This window comes from Ips typographus, linkage group LG2, assembly GCF_016097725.1.
Source record: "Ips typographus isolate SLU linkage group LG2, UJ_Ityp_2.0, whole genome shotgun sequence".
Lineage (NCBI taxonomy): Eukaryota > Metazoa > Arthropoda > Insecta > Coleoptera > Curculionidae > Ips > Ips typographus.
Window position 1 is genome coordinate 9,130,388 of NC_138423.1, and position 18,218 is coordinate 9,148,605.

Sequence of the window (18,218 nt, forward strand, 5' to 3'; positions counted from 1 at the left end):
TTTGTTATATCACCATGATATCAATAAGATGTTCTTTTTAAACTTGTACAGGCTTTTCCAATAAGAGGTGTGGTTTTGATATTCAAAGAAAATGCCATTTTTTGAGATAAATGATGGGATAGGAATGCCGTTAATAATGGAAAACATCAGCCAAATGACCACCACGACCACGCCTACAGGATAATATCCTTTTCTTAAAATTGTAATCTTTGAGGGCTTGAATCGACGATGGGCTGATGATGGCGTAGACCTTATCTTTCACGTGGCCCCAAAGAAAGAAGTCACACAGTGTTAAATCATAAGATCTCGGTGGCCAATTGTGATCACCTCTTCGAGAGATAACACGGTCCGGAAACTTTTCCTCCGGAAAGTAAACGTTGGTCAGATCAACATACCATCCAATTCCGGCCATAAAAAATCAACTTATTTTTCTTCAACACTTTCGGCTAACTTCTTCTTCTTCTTTATGGTCCGCCAAAGTGCTTCATGACGACCCAAAAATGTTTGAGTTTTACTAAACTCTGCCAAATTTTCACCATTTTTATCGTTCTATTTTTATTAATGGCGTAGTTTCTACTACATCTACCAAAATAGCCGGCTATTCAAAATAACACCTCTTATTGGAAAACCCATTAGTAGAAGAGTAATAAAATAGGATAACCCAATTTTAAACTATTGTACCGTCGTACTCCTTAATGACACACTTCTTGTACAACACTGTATATTGTTTACAAACAATAAACTGACACTGACTGACAACTTCAACTTCACTACAACCATCAACTCAACAACTAACTAACCAGGCCTGGTTCAGCTGCTTATATAGGCTTCCATGGTTTCTAGAAAGTGCACAAATATTCATGAAATTGACTTTCTCTCTCACACTCATTAAGCTATAACATAAATCTCTCTCTATATAAGCAACGGAGCCAGGATTTTCTAGAACACAGACAAAAGAATGTAAACAAAGCAACGTAGCATACAGGGGTAACAACAAATAACTAAAGAAATCCTAACTAATAATCAAAAGTTCGCTTCGCAACACTATGTTTAATTCTAACTAAATTCATGGCTGAAAATACTGAGCAGATATTAACAATAAACAAATGTTAATAAAACCAGGTTTTACATACATGTCAAGAGCACTTATTTAATTTCTGTTTAATATAACTTCACCTAGGTGAATCGTAGTTTCAGGTTTCTTGACTGCTATTGAAATTTGGCTTTCGGATTTCCATCATTATTAGGAAAGTTTGCTCTTGACACGGCACCCACTGTTTAAACTTCATCTTGCGCGCCTCGCTTCATAGAGAGCGAGTTATTGAAGTGTACAAATTTAAGACACTTTTTCAAATATTTCCTACAGGGAAATTCAGGACATTTTTTTGCTTTTTATTTGCATTTTTCGAATATTAACGTCGGAAGTATTTACCCAATTAGGAACACCTTAGGTTTTTTATTTTTTCTTGCTTTTATAAAATTCTCGGCAATTGAGGCAAAGAAAAAACTCCAACGTAAAAAAATTTATAATGCAAAGGTTACAAAGTAAATCATATTAAGCTGAATTTATTTTCTAGCGTGCAAAGTGTATCTACTTTACGTTTTTTTTACACATAATGGTATCTGTTTGGTGTCGGTGAGTAATGACTCATTACTCAGAGTAGGTAGGGGGTGTTATGACCTACTCAAAACTACTGATTAATAGGCATATTCTTAAACAGTGATTGAACATTGAAACTATTTTATCTACGACTAGCATGGTAATGATTCATTACCTAGCTCACTTTGAATTACGTAATGAGGTATTTTACCACGCGATAGTTATTGGTTTCACCGTACAGTGTGATAAAGCATCATAAGAATACAAAAAAAAGTTAATTAACGCACTAGTGCGATAAAATCTCTTATTACGTAACTGAAAGTTAGAGCTAAAAATTGACTAATTTCTGTGTAGAACGTAGATAAAGTAATGTACCAGGTGACCCAATAAGACTGTTCCTCTGCCATATGTTGGGAAACGTTCGTCGTATGACTTTTAAGCTAAAAAAAATAATGAATAAATTGGCCATAAAGAATCGCTGGAAAATATTTTCAAGTTGTAAAAATGACCACAAGAGGCGCAACTGCGATCTTAAATTTTAAAATTGCATTTTCCATAAATTTTGCATAATAAACTAAAAAGTGTTTTCCATATTTTTAAAGAGAACTAGCTTCTATCTCTCATTTTCGTTAAACAAAAATTTCAGTTATTTCAAAAAGAAAGATGGTGGGGGGTGTAATTGTTTTTGCAATAACCCGCTTTAACTTCTTAACGGTTTGACCGACTTTAACAAATCTGGTATCGTTGAAAAGAGTATTTCTTGAGCAATAAGAATCAACCAAAATATAGTTAATTTAGTTCAATGTTACTCCGGCAGGGGGCCAGTTTTGACAACATGACCCAAATTCCACCACCAAATTTAAGATGGCAGTTACGTCCTCTGGTGGTTATTTTTAGAACTTGAAAATATTTTCCAGCGATTCTTTATGGCCAATTTACCCCATAATTTCTGTTACCTGAAAGCCATACGACGAACGGTTTCTGAGATATGGCCGAGGAACAGTGTTATTGGATCACCCGGTACATTACTCGTGTGGTCACCACAACTCGGTGCACGAGCAATTCTTCCCACTCGTGACTGTGAAAATACTGCTATAATGCAGGTGTTTTATTTATTACTAGAGTCCGGATTTCTAGAAATTTTGCTTTTTGTAAATAATAAAAGCAACCAACCTTTGACATCTAATGTGAACGATTTATGCAAAAACGCGTCATTTGACAGATTTTTTTAATTTTTTCTTCGTTTTGTGCTTATTTTAGTTTTTTGTGCTTATTTACTGCTACTTTTGTATGGTTTAACTAGTTTTTTACAAAACAAGCTTTTCAAGTTTTTAAAAATCAACTAAACTAATAACTGCTTCGAAAAAAAAATTGCTTTATTGAGATATTGAAGGCTTCTGAACTCCAAAACCATGTTGCAAAATGTATAAGTATCAATTTACAAATTTAAACTGACCAAAAAAGTTCCAAATACTCCTAAAGTAGTCTAAAAAAATGTAAAATACATTCCAAAACACTATAAAACCTCTAAAATGACTTGCAAAGCTTACAAAGCAGCCTAGAAGCTTCTACAAGCTTTTAGAACAGTCTAAAAGCTTCCAAATGCTTTTCAATTTATCTAGAAACTCTCAAAAGCTTCCGTATGCTTCTAAAGCAGTTTCAAAACTTTCAAAAGTTCAAATTCACATGTCTTAAAAGAAGTCCAGAACCATCAATGCTCTTCAAAACACTACAGAAACTCCAAAATGCTTCTAAAGCAGTCGGAAGTCTTTCAAAACAGTCTAGAAGCTTTCAAAATAGTTTAGAACAGTCTAAAAGATTCCAAACGCTTTTCAACTAGTCTAGAAGCTCTAAGAAGATATTAAAGCAGTTTAGAAGCTTCCAAAAGTTCAAATACACATATCTTAAAAGCAGTCCAGAACCTTCAAGGATCCTAAAGTAGTCTAAAAAGATTTCAAAACACTACAAAAACTCCAAAATGCTTCTCAAGCAGTCTAAAGCATTTCAAAATAGTCTAAAAGCTTCCAAAAGCATTAAGAACAGTCTAAAAGATTCCAAATAATCTTCAACTAGTCTAGAAACTTAAAAAATTTCAAGGCAGTCTGAAAGCTTCCGTATGGTTCTAGAGCAGTTTAAGAGTTTCCAAAAGTTCAAATTCACATGTCCTAAAAGTAGTCCAAAACCTTCAATGCTCCTAAAGTAGTCTAAAAAGATTTCGAAACACTACAGAAACTCCAAAATGCTTCTCAAGCAGTCTAAAGCATTTCAAAATAGTCTAAAAGCTTCCAAAAGCATTTAGAACAGTCTAAAAGATTCCAAATAATCTTCAACTACTCTAGAAGCTCTTAAAAAATTTCAAGGCAGTCTGAAAGCTTCCGTATGCTTCTAGAGCAGTTTAAGAGTTTCCAAAAGTTCAAATTCACATGTCTTAAAAATAGTCCAAAACCTTCAATGCTCCTAAAGTAGTCTAAAAAGATTTCAAAACACTACAGAAACTCCAAAATGCTTCTAAAGCAGTCGGAAGTCTTTCAAAATAGTCTAGAAGCTTTCAAAATTATTTAGAACAGTCTAAAAGATTCCAAACGCTTTTCAACTAGTCTAGAAGCTCCCAAAAGATATTAAAGCAGTTTAGAAGCTTCCAAAAAATTTTGTGAACCGTGTAAGAGATTCCAAATGCCTCTAAAGCATTCCAGAACCTTCAATATGCTGTTTAAACAGTCCAAAAACCTTCCAAATGCTCAAGTAGTTCAAAAGACTTTTGAAAGTTTTTAACAGTATAAAATCTTCCGGTTGCTTCTAAAGCAATTTGAAATCTTCAAAAAATTTCTAGAAGTTGAATTGAAAAAAATTTGCATCTCTGAAAGAGTTTTGTGCTTTTTTAAAGCTTTTTTACAGATTTTTATGCTTTTTTGAAGCAAATTATTTTGCTTTTTAAGCGCTTTTTTCATGATTTTAGTGCTTTTTAATCCAGACTCCATTTATTACTATAAATCGAATAAGGTCAGTTACACGAACTGAATATCTAATTCGTCCCATCGTGGATTCATATTTTCGTTTCAAACTCCACTGACTAATATGAACAAATAAAATGTTTCCACATCTACAGTAGATTTTAACTGGTTGGAAAAAAAGACAGAATACAATTCATCTACCAAATAGGGGTAAACGTTTCGGTATATTTCATTTACAGAATATCCGAACAGTCACAGCCCGAAGCCGCGGAACAGAAGTGCTCGGTTAGGTGCCGAACAATGCATATTTTTGGCATCAAACCAGAAATCCCAGTTCCAAATCCACGTTCATAAATAGTTTTGTGCATGGAAATTTTGACTGTTTGTGTTCGCCGGAAACGAGTATCGTTTTAAAGTCGCATTAGGTTTCCCTGTATCAAATCCATCGTTAAATGATTGCGTCCGTAGGAAAAAAAGTCGATTAGCTTCATTGACGGGTCTATTGATAGACATATTTTGGGTTAAGAGAAAAAAATGATATATGATCGGAATGACGGTTACTCGACATTATGGTGTACCATAAAATGTTTCTTAAAAAAATTTACCAATTTTTTGAAATTATGCTTTGTTAAACTACGGTCACTGTTTTATTTTAGATTTTTTTGTTCTGATTCGTTGTAAGAACAAGCGAGACGCAATTTCTAATGTAAACCTGAAATGTAGCTTTGATGGGACATTTGGTTAATGTACAAACCAAGATTAACATTTTGCTAAAATCCGTTTTAGGTTTTTAACTGAGTTTAAGATTTCTTCTGCACAAAGTTAATTAACTAAGTGTTCATCAAAAGTCTTGCTACATATAACTTCATGAAAATCTCTAATAATTTTGTACCTATATTTTCGTCCATTTTCTAAAAGAAAAAAGTTACAAGATTTGATTACTTTTATTTAAATATTATTATAGACAAAGATACTGATACTGTGTAACCACTCTATCTTCCAATTTGTACAACTATAAGTATCTTTCTTATTTACTTAATATTGTCATCTTGATTTGTAAGTTTTGTCTGAATGTTTGCTCACTTGCTGTTAGTTGGGTTTAAACTAAACAAATTATAATGTTTTCCTCATTCACAGTCAAATCTCTATCCAAAACAACTTTTAACTCAAAGAATAGTAGCTAACATTACATATTACATAACTTTCTCTCATTCATATTTTCATATTTTACACACACACACGTGAGCATGGAAATAAACTGTAAAAGTCCTTAACATCTTATTAAATTCACTTTCGTGAAGTTTTAGTTCCAGTGTCAATTCTCGACTAGTTATGGGATCAACCTAACTTTTTTTTATAGAAGTCATTATAAATCTGATTAAATAAGCGTACAGGTTTTTTTGCAAATTATCATTGTGTCGCTTAACTACCCTGCTCTACGTTCATTCAGATAGCTTTGAATCATTCGAAACCAATGCGACAAATTTAAACTCGAATCCACTTTTAGCTAATTTATCGATCGAACTCTCTAATGTATTTTAAGCTCTATTTTACGCTAAAAACTGATAATAAACTCTGTTAATTTGTTATTACATCACAATTTATTTCAGGTGATTTGGAGGATTGGGCCTATAGTTTGCCTCCAGCCATCGCTCCCGACTCAGACGATATGGTAAGTCTTTTTATCATCCGAGTAGCAAGACCTAAATATTAGGGAGAGGTAAGTTTGGCAACGCAGGAAAGGGCCAAATGAATTCTCTTGCTGCAAAGCTTGCTTTAATAGCCTTCTGCCAACCGAATCGTCTCTTTATCCCGCACATTTAAATTTAGATTGCAAAGCTTTGATTTTGTCCAGATGGATATTCTACGGGATAGAATACGACTAGCCGTTAAGGTGAACTAGACCGATTTTCCCTTTTTGGTTATTCCACGATCGCCAACAGACGTTTTATTTAAATTCGACAGAATGGGAAAAGAGGACATTGCCTGGCGAGTCTTTTGATATTCAATGTAACTTTGATTTGAAAAGTTGTTTTTTATGTTATTGCCCAAGAAAATTGAATTTTTGTTGTATAATAAAATGGGACCGTTTCATTTTTTTTATTCCATTTTCTATAAGAAAATATTAAAATTGGTCGGGGTTTCAATCGAATAAATAGTTTTCACATTGTTGGCAAAAAATTAAAAATATTTAAAATAGCGAATATATGGCAACGTCGGGTAACTCCAAAAATGACGGTTCTGTTTTATTTGCAAGTATTACCAGTGTAATTTAATATAACCGCAAAGCACGTGACATAAACACTACATGCGATTTTAGGGTCACATGATCACTCAATGCTGATGAAAAGGTTTGCAATCATCTTCGAAATTTTGTTTCTAAAGTAAGCACCGCAAATAGAAAATTATGATAAGTCTACATGTGCAGTAGTTACAAGTTGGTTAGAACATTTGTCGGAAAGTACAACAAACTAATTCGAAAGAAATTCTGCAAATCCTTGTAGCTATAGGTAAGTAAAACTTTTTTAAAAATTATTTTTCTTATTGAAATCTCCTATGAACAAACAAAAATTAGGCAAGTAACCTTAAGTCTTGATTTTAAACCGTAGAAATTTATGTAAATCTCAAAAAAACATCCCTAGTTCGGCCATATTGGAATTTTGGGCCATCTAGGCTTTTTAATATAGGAAGCTCTGGTTCTGGACACGCCGAAGTGAACATAGTCTATCAGGATAGTAACAAATTTAAATTTTAAATTCAGTTTTTAAATTATCTAGACCATTAAATGCCCAACTAATTATATTTTCTAGGTCTCAATTAAATTTAGAATTTTAAATACCCGTTAAGGGGGAAGGCCTCATTGTCCAATATCGGTTTTTCGCATCATTCAAAGGTTTACGGAATCAAAGGAAAATAGTGATTAAGGTTGCATTACTTCATTTAAAAAGGCGATTAAGACCTTCTTTCTAGCGTAACTAATAGGGTAAAGAAAACTCATTAAAATTACTCTAAAATACGACCACGAGAAAGTTTATTTCTTATCTAGTTTTTTGACACTAAAAACTGTCGGAATGTAGTGAAAACTATGATAAGTGTAATATAGCTAAAAGTGATCTGAAAACAGTAAACAATAGATTTTTATTTTCAACCAGGTATGTAATAACGTTATTTCTTATGTGTAAACCAGGTGGAAAGATGAAAATTATCTGCTTTTACTTTCCACACGGGTGGAAAGTACTCACTTTCTACCCGGGTAAATGTCACTTTCCACCCGGGTGAATGTCAATATGCGTTTTGTCATATCTGGGCTTACTCTTTATAGTTAAGAGACTGTGCCGCCACCTCTGCAACAGCTCGCAGCTCAGGTGATGATGAGTAACATCTGCGTCTTCAGAAATCTCCATGTTAAAAGCACTTTAAGAAACGTTTCAGCTCAAACTATTAAAGACGGAATAGCACAATAATGACGTTGTCAAGATTGTAAACAAATCACCAGTCGTTTATTATGGTTGAAGTCATAACTACTCGTGCACCTATACTACCTTATTGTTAGAGACTATTAGCAATCAATGTTTCAACTAAATGATTTATTAAAAGTTCAATGAGATTTTGATAAATGGTTGAAAATAAAATAGTATACAAACCACGGTAGAAAGTTTAATTTCTGTCTCGAGATAAATCCTAAATCTCTCGACAGAAATCAAACACTTTCCACCTGAGTATGTAATATATATAATTACGTATCAAGGGTTGAAAGAAGAAGATTACGCCTGCGGCCTGCGGTTTTGAAACCCGAATCAAAGCGGAGTTTTCATTTAGTCAAGTCCTTTTTTCGGCTCACTCGGGTAAAGATTACCCATACTAGTTGTTCAAACTTAATAAGTAGTAATATTTACTTTATCACCCGTTATTAATGACGTCGGGATTTTTTGTCCTGAGGAAAAGTTTAAGAAAAATTAAAGATATTTGAAACATATATTCGATAATAATAATAATAATAGTATTTATTTAGCGATAATGCTACATGAATAACAAAACAATACAATGCCCACATGTCCCAAAAATTAACCAACAAGCAAATTACATACAGGGTGGTCCAGTTTTAAATGTCAATAACTCCCCAATCGATAGCCCATCAAAAAATAAGTTGACATGCATTATGTCATTTTCCTGAAGAACGCTTCCTAAGGAAGAAGCACACCTCCAAAGTTCAGTTTAAAAACTCGTTTTTTTGCTACAACTGTCAGACCGTTGGACCAATTTTGAGCAAATTTGGAACAAGTAATGGGCCTATCCCACATATCATAAATTTTTGTTTTAATGACTGGAATCGAAAGAACACGATCAAAAAACTAATTTTTCATATTCTTGAAGAAAAAATTATGGTCGTAAATGTTCCTACATTAGTTTGAATTTGTCCATTAAATTTAAAAGATCTGTTTTGGCGCGCATGTGACGTACGTAATTCTTGGCGATTTTATTGGCTGTTTCACTTCTTGTCGCTGATTGGTTGATAGTGTAGTACGTCACCGGCGGCGGGCGTTTTAAACATGAGGTTAATGTAGTTTTTATCATCATTTTTTTTCTATTTAGACTTAATATTTTTGAAAACAAAAAAATACGGGTATAATATTTTCAATCCGTCATTGAAGTTATGAAATAAAAAAAAATTGTTGGACAGGCCCATTATGGAATGAGTACTCGTTATGTGATGAGAATGACATTCTTCAAAATTGTTTAGACGCGTCGATATAGGGGGATAGTCTTTATTTTCTACGCTCACTGGATATTATTCAAAATTGACAAAAATGTCTACTTGGATATTGTATTTTTTACTTTAAAATGGTTCAAAAGGATTCAAATCTGGTCATCTGTGAGGTTTACGAGTTAATTTTTGATACTGAAAATAATAAAAAAACAGGATTTTTAGACTAATGTTTACTGACTTTCAATTTTTTAGACTATAGGTATTGTAAAACGGATTTTCAAATTATTTTTTTGTACTCAATTAAATACTGGTAACACTCCGAATTTTCGAAGTAACTTAATTCTAAAAATTAGTGTTCAACACTAGTATCGTCACTAGTATCGTAGCATTTAATGCCAAAATTGTTTAATTTCGTCAATGAAGAGTCTGAAACTTAACTTTTACTATAAAAAATAGTTTAAAATTTGATTTTTCAGTCTTAAACACAGTGAAGCGTCTAGAAGTCAGTTTAATAAGCGTGAAATGGCATGTTTAAGCCTATGGAAGATGTAAAAATAGTTTGTAAAAACTTGGTAAAGATAACCCTAAAACTCGATTTTCCAAGCTGAAAGCAGTTTTAAAGCCCTAAAAATAGTCGAGAGTTACAAGAAAATTAAAAAAAATTGAAAAGTTAGTCTTCAAGTCAATTTTCATGAACCTAATGTCAATATCCTGTATTTGAGACTATTTTAAGACTAAAATATTGAAATGTATTTTCAAATTATGAAAACTTACTTCAAATGCAAATTTTAAGCTTTTGATGTCACTTTTCATTGGTTCGTAGTCACTTTTTGGTGTCCAAGTCAATTTTCAAGGTTGAAATATGTGAATTTGTACACAAAAATTCTAGATAAAATAGTTTTTCATGGCTACAATTCAATTTTCACTACTAAAGTTTTTCAACTTATCTGAAAACTATAACGACTGACTACAAAGACAGTATTTAAGCCTCTCAAGTCAATTTTCACAGTTTCAAAGTAAATTTACTGGTTAATAAGTCCATTTTCAAAACTAAAGTCTTTCAATTTGTCTGGAAACTATAAAAACTGGCTACAAAGACATTTTAATTAACTTAAATGCTTAAGCATTTTAAGTCTCGTCTTTATAACTCAATTATCTCGTAAACAAAGTTTCAAATCAGAATTTTTTAAAAGATACTTATTTTGTCAAATTGAACAAGTAAAGTAAAAAAAAACTGAAATTTTTGAAAAATATCTAGTAACGTAGAGAATAAGGCAGAAAAATTCCATCTTTCTGTATTTACACCTCTGGACAGTTTCGACAAACGTCATTAACATCACATAATGAGTATTAATTTTATATGTATTTGTTCAAAACTTGATTAAAATTGCTCCAGCGGTCTGACAGTTATGACAAGAAACAGATTTTTTAAACTGAACTTTTGTGGACTGTATTTTACTTGAGAAGCATTTTTCAGAAAAATGACATAATGTATGTTAACTTATTTTTTGATGGGCTATCGAATGGTGAATTATTGACATTTAAAACTGGGCCACCCTGTATACATTTTTTCTCGAATGTGTTTCCGCAGTTCTACTTTAAATAGTTGTACATTAGGCGATTCCTTTATATTGACTGGCAACCAATTAAATCGAAGAAGTCCCCTATACAGTAATGAATTAAAACCTAAATTTGATTCACATTTTCTACTAATTATGAAATCTTTACAATGTCTTGTATTATAATTATGTACGTCAGAGAAAATTTCTATCTTTTTACAAATGTAATCAGGCAATAATTTTTTCTTTAGTTTGTACACAAATACATGGGTATCAAACGATATTTTTTGTTCTACAGGGAGTATGTTGAGTGTTTCCTGCATTGCGTGTATGGAAGTGTACCTATTGCATTTTAAAATTGTTCTCATTGCTCTGTTTTGAACCACTTGAAACTCACGTATTTTGTAGTCGGGTAGGCTATAGAGAAGTGTCTGCAGATGCGGTGACGCAATACTATTGTTACGGTTTGGGCCTACTATGCTCGATACTTCTGAACGAGCACTCGATTCGGAATGGAATCGAAGCGCCGCAATATCTGGCCGGGCGCGTGTTAAAGTAGGCCACAGTTAGGAAGCGACACCTGGAAGCATCTTTCACATTCGACGCAAATAGTCGGAAATTTAGATTTGGATCGAAAATTACTAAAAGATACTTTATGTTTTTTTCATACGTTATTCTACTTCCGTTCATTTCAATGTATATGTTGTCCACATTTATATTACTAACTCTCTGTTTTCTCCCAAATACGCTGAATTTAGTCTTAGTTACCTTTTTTACTTAGGTTATTTTTACACAACCAAACAAACAATTTTTTTAAATCATGGTTCACTTCTTGTTGCATTTGCCCCAAATCATCTCCAGTTATGTAAATCATAGCATCAGCAGTTCCATCTCACATCTCTCAACCACCCCGACCACATCATTGATATACAATAAAAACAAAAGAGGTCCCAAGACAGTCCCCTGGGATACTCCATATTTAACATCAATTAGATCTGATAAACAATACCTATATTTGACTCTTTGTTTTCTGCCATCCAAGTAAGACTTAAACCACCCTAACACATTATGTCTAATGCCCATTTTTTCCATTTTCTTTATTAAAGTATTTCTGTTTACAGTTTCGAATGCTCGTCTCAACTCCACAAATATTGCCAGTACAAGGTTACCACCATCTATACTATTTACCACCATCTATACTATTTACAAAATTATCACAAACATTTATAACTACTGTTTCACAAGAGTGGTTTTACTTTATTATTATTTTGTTTATATTACAGTGACGCAACAGCTGTGTCTTAACCACCACCTCTAATACCTTTTCATACACTTCCACCGTATTAATTGGCCTAGACTCACTGTGCAGCTTTGTATTTTGTACTTTTGGTACTGGTATGACAGTGGACTCCTTCCATTCCTCCGGAAAGGTGCCAGTTGACAAGGACGCGTTTATAATTTCCAGAAGGCGATTACCCGCCACATTACATACATCACTTAACACTCTATTTGAAATACCGTGTTGACCGCCTCCAATATTTTTTAAGTCCATAACCACCCCTTTTAATTCATGCATTGATATTTTTCGAAACTCAATAAACTCTTCAAGTATGGGATATTGTAACATAAAGATTACACTAGGTGCCGTTACCTTAAGTTGCCCCGGTCTCCTCCAGTACAATGTCTGTGTAAGCAAGATTGGCGAATTGGGGTTATGATGTCAGTATAAATACTGCACCGTAAGCACGTACAGATTACTGATCTCTGGGTGAGTCTGGGTACGCCTATTGTGCAACGCAACGTGGAGCAGTAGGTGACCAAGTGCCACACCCTAGATCAGCCTTAGCAAAGGAAATAGTGTGGGCCAGCAGCATAAGTTGCCGTACCTACTTACCTCCCTTTGGTAGGTTCTCCACGACTTTATCGGCTCGGTGAATGCCCTCGGACATAAGTCTAGGGTTCATTCATCCCCGATAAAGCGTCGCCCCCGTGTTCCTCCTGCCTAAAACCGGACCACATCATGGTCCCCGCCATCTTGGCAATCTGGGGGTAAGATTATTGTCTAGCCATTAAGTCATTGCGTTCTAATAAAAGTGGGATACCTGTGGAAACCGGAGTATTCTTCAACTACCCCTTAACGTGACAATATGTCATTACAACATCGTCATGGCTGGTATACTTTGGAATGCTATCGATAATGTCTACAATGCTATTTATAAAATACTCGTTGAACTTCCTGCCAATCACATTTTCGTTTACTATTATTACATTGCCAAATTGAATCTCTTCTGGTACGCATTTATTTTTTTCCGATAATAGGGTTTTTAAACTCTTCTTGATTTCTCGCTGATTGTTTTATTATTATCAATAATTTCTTTAAAATATTGTTCCTTCTAATTGATCCTTCTCCTATTTAATTTGCGAAACAATAAAATTTCGCAACCGTTTATAATCTCTTCAACATATAGTCTGTCCCTCTGTTGCATATTTTGTTTAATTTCATCCGAAATCCATTTCTTATTAGCGTATTTTTTTTCATAAGTTATTTTTTTTAATGGGCACAGCGTATTAATTATATATTTCATATCATTAACAAAATTATCTGCCAAAATATTAACATCGGTAACGTCACTGTTCCATGGCCAATCAAAAAAAGTCATATATTTTGTTTGGATCATATGTTTTTTGGGATCTTCCATAACAAGTGATCGTTGATTTTTTGACACGTTTTTGGAATAGACTAAGAGAGAGTACACAATGATCACTAACTTTAGGTGTAAGGTGGACTTTATGCTGTAATAATTTGTTATTTGTAATTATGTAATCGATCAAAGTTTGACTTCTATCTGTAATACGTGTTGGAGACTGAACTATCTGTACAAAGCCATTCAAGTATACACTATCCAGTATCTAAATGAATGTTTCAGAATAGCAAAATTAAAATCACCTAGAATTAACTTTATTCCGTTAAAAGTACTGACCCTATCAAAGGGGGAAAATTCAACAAATCTTACGTCTTCTTTCTGAGGAGGGTGATATAAGACCGTGCAAAGATTTCTCAATCCGGATTCAGAAAATTCGATGGACAACAACCACACAAAATTTTGTACATACTCTACTACTTTTCTTATCAAGGCTCCATTACTCCCCCAGATCTTTTGTTGTCTGTAGTGAATTGCTCAATATTGTAACCGTCCATTATTACATTATTTTGTGGAGATCGACTCGAGTTTTGTTTTCGCTTTCACTCACTACTCCACTGTGGGCATATGGACTAATACTTTTCGAGATCTCAAAAAGTTAAGATACGAACATGCAAGCCGTTTTGCTCTATCTTATTCAGATTAGGAGGTATGACACTCCAAAAATTAAAAGTGTCATTTTTCAAACGTCAGTTATTTCGAAAACCGTTGCAGATAGCTGTAGGTTATGATACATCAAACTTATTTGAAATCGATAGGACTATTCAAAAATCCAATAATATACAGGATCTTCTATTTAATTTAGTACTAAAAAATTCAAATCAACTAACACGGTTATCCAGACATTGGATTAAAAAAAAACCAAACTGCTATTGAAAATGTCCACAAAATTAATAAAATCACTCACCAAATTAAATAAACTGCTCGCCCAAGTAAATAACCACTCACGTTTCGTTCATTCGTCTAATAAATTTCGGGGGTGGAAAAAGATAAAAATGTCAACCTTATTACCCAAATATATCTTGCTTTATTCAAAGTGGCAGAGGATGGTCGCTATTTACTACTTACATTTTGACGAGAAACACAAAAGGCCGACGGCAGAAAGAAACCAAATGAAAAACAATGCTGGATTTTGGTCAATTTGGGTTTTTTACTGGCGAAATGGACTTAAAGGATTTTACCGGAAATGATGATATAGTGACGATAGGCTAGTTTATTTTTGGGATATAGTATATAAATGAGAATCTCGGCGAGATCTGCTGTATTTGTCCTTTTCTTCTCGACAATAAGCTCATATCTTTTTGTTGATTTGACACCGCTTTTCATGATAATAAGTGCTTTTTCAATTTGTTAGAGTGTAAATTGTAATGACTATGTGATAGTTTCTGAAGGGCTTGTATTGTCATAAACTTTTTAGCTTTTTACAACATATCAAATAGATAAAAGCTCGCCTATGGGTGTTTTATTACGACAATAAACTTCAGTTATGAAAGACAAAATCAACTCTAAAGTCATATAAAACCATCTCGTCAGTTTTCGTTTTCTAAAAAAAAAATGGAACTAGCCAACTCGATTCGAAATATCGCGTCGGTTTGGGAACATTCATCAAAACAGCAATATTATTTTTAAAATGGACATGGTGGGTGTAATTGCTTGCATGGCAGTATTTTTCGAACGTATAATGCGTATGCTAACAGGGTTGGCAAACTGCCATTTTGACGAAACCAATCAATTAAGCAACAATAAACTAACATAAATATATTCGGTAAGGGTTTTGCTCGCACAACAGCCGATTTATCATTTTTGAAATTGTGTATATCCCAGTTATTTGTCACATTACATCACGCATGTTTTTCTGGAAAGAAGGGATCGAGGAAAAGCGAATTGCAACAATCCAAAATGTCTGAATAATGCAGTAGGGTGGTCCCTGCGGAATATCGTCGAGATGGTTTCGAGTGGAGATACGTAACCGATAAAATTTTAGAAAAGAGGTTTTTGATGCGTTGAAAGGTTTACTTAAGTGGACGGTTTTCAAAGCCGTTTTATTCCAATAGCCTTTACAGTTCAGCTACTTAATATAATCAAAGTTTTTTTTTATTGGCGCACCTATTACGTAAAAATTTAAAATTACTTTTACTACTATACCATATAATGCATACAGGTGTGGTAAAACTAAAAACCATATAACTGACAAAGAAACATTGAGAATTTCACACGCGAGACAAGGACAGGAAACCTAAAAAAAAGTCCAATAAGTCAGAAATTTTTGCTGCGGTGTCAAACGTCTCTTTGAATTTTCAATCATTAAATTTAATTTTGAAAGTCACGTAGCTCTTTTAAGATTCAAAATGTGACTATTTTATATGTCAAAATGTTATTTGAAGGGTCACGTGACCGTTTTTTTAGTTACGTGAGACTTTTCAAATATCAAAACGAATCCTGAAATTTACGTGACTATTTTTAGGATATATTATATATTAATGAAATTCATGGGCAATTACGTCACATTCAAAGTTTGTCGCCATCTAGTTAACTGATTTTTAACGGTTTAGTCCTTCTTGTCAGTGGTCTGTTTAGATAAATAACTGTCTTTACTGTACAGGGTGTCTCATTATAAACGGCCTCCCTTTTAACTTTTTTGTTTATGATCTTAGAAAAAAAATAAATGTTTATACATAAGTTGTAGAATTTGTTCTAAAGATTGGAACGCAACATACTTGAATTATGCAGAGGATGTTCCAAAAAAGTGTGACAGACCAAACTTATGTTTTTTTTTAAATGGAGCACCCTGTATATTATTCAACTGTTTAATATAGCACGTCGAGACGATTTCAACGATATATGATTTGTTGGATTTATTTGTAATACTTTTTCCAAAAAACTGAAACAAAAAACGAGTATTAACATATCAACATATTCCATTGCAAGAATACCTAAGTAAATGAATTCAATATTATTCATTTATAAAGTGCTATTTACCCTCATCTTTACTGACAAAAGAAAACTATTATTATCATTATTTTCAAAACCAAAACTATATATTTAAAAAAATATAACAGATTGAAAACTAAGTTTGGTAAATGCTGGAAATGACCACCATTCATTTCAATACAAAATCTATATCCGTTTTTTAACTTGTCCTTTTTTTACTTCTCTTCTATCTTATCCTTTTTTTAATTCAGTCGGCATGATTTCTATTAACTCTATTCACTTCATTTGTAGTGGCATTTTGAATTATGTCAGAGTGGTTTGAAAGGTTTGGTTTTTTTCATTTTTTGAGAAAAGTATTACAGATAAATCCAACAAACTATCGTTGAAATCGTCTCGACGTGCTCTATTCAACAGTTGAATAATATACAGGGTGTTTCATTTAAAAAAACATAAGTTTGGTCTGCCACATTTTTTTGGGACATCCTGTATAATTCAAATAAGTTGCGTTCAAATCTTTAGAACAAATTCTACAACTTTTGTATAAACATTTTTTTTTTTAAATCTTAAGCAAAACAGTTAAAGGGGGGCCGTTTATAATGAGACACCCTAAAAGTACACGAGCATAACTGAAAGCAAATTCAATGGCCAGATTTTGGAATATGGTATTCTAACACCTATGGTATACCGTTAACTTTATATCATTTTTATGTTTAGCGACAAAATTACTAATTTTGACACCAATTGTATAAGATAGAACAAATTTTCTCACTCAAAACCATTGGAATCCCTTAAGTTACTTTTATTTACATTTTCTAGTAAACGCAGTGGCGTAATAGTAAAAAGCATATTTTGTAAATTATTGAGGACGTTTTTTTGGGATTTACAGGGTGTCCCTGAAAGGTCTTTACAACGTTCTGCCGCAGTTAGCTGGGGTCAAAATAAAGCGATTTAGCCATATTTGCCTTAATCCAAAAGTTGATAATTACAGAGCTACAGGGCGGCAAAGTTAAAATTTAAAAATCAATTTTAAATCGTAGTTTTTATACCCAACCATTTAAAATTATGAAATTAGGTATCAGGGGGTTTTCTGAGATGGGGTATTCATATCTGCCAACGATTGTAGAGGGCGCCACATAGGGTTTAAGCAATTTGTTTAATTCCTTTGTATTTTTTTTCTCGGTAAAGGCGTATTTGCCTGTTATTTTTGCTTAGAAAAGGTATACCTTAGTCATGTCGCTATGGGTAACCGTTTTTGAGGAAAATGCTTTTGAACTACTAAATGTACGTTAATCTGTCTAAAACAGTCTCCAGAAGTAACTCTGTAATTATCAACTTTTGGATTAAGGCAAATATGGATAAATCGCTTTATTTTGACCCCAGCTAACTGCGGCAGAGCGTTGTAAAGACCTTTCAGGGACACCCTGTAGAAGGTTAAATTCATTTAAATTGACAGCACATACCCATAAACCAAACCATGCAATTTATTTCTAACAAATCGTTAACGAATACAATAGCAGTGTTAAACGGTAAATTACTTTTTGGTTAATCGTTCTGTTAGAGCCATACTGATTATTATTTAATTACACTAAAACAGAATCCCGGTACATTTGTAAATCGCTATTAATTTACTCTATTCAATAAACGATTATTTCACATTTGATATGGTCATTTTCATCGTTTGTTTATAGCGATTTTTAAAACAAAAGTTCTCTTGAACCACGCAAATTTAATACAATTGTCATCAAAACATTATCAATTAGTATTTCG

The 18,218-nt window shown here is 33.1% G+C and overlaps 1 long non-coding RNA gene across 1 annotated transcript in view; it reads left to right on the forward strand.

Moving 5' to 3' along the window:
* Positions 1–18,218, forward strand: part of LOC145725552 (uncharacterized) — a 53,300-nt gene that overhangs the window by 11,090 nt on the left and 23,992 nt on the right. Inside the window, exon 3 of the long non-coding RNA XR_014177338.1 lies at positions 6,162–6,223. This is a non-coding gene — a long non-coding RNA (uncharacterized LOC145725552). The remainder of the gene's footprint in view (positions 1–6,161; positions 6,224–18,218) is intronic.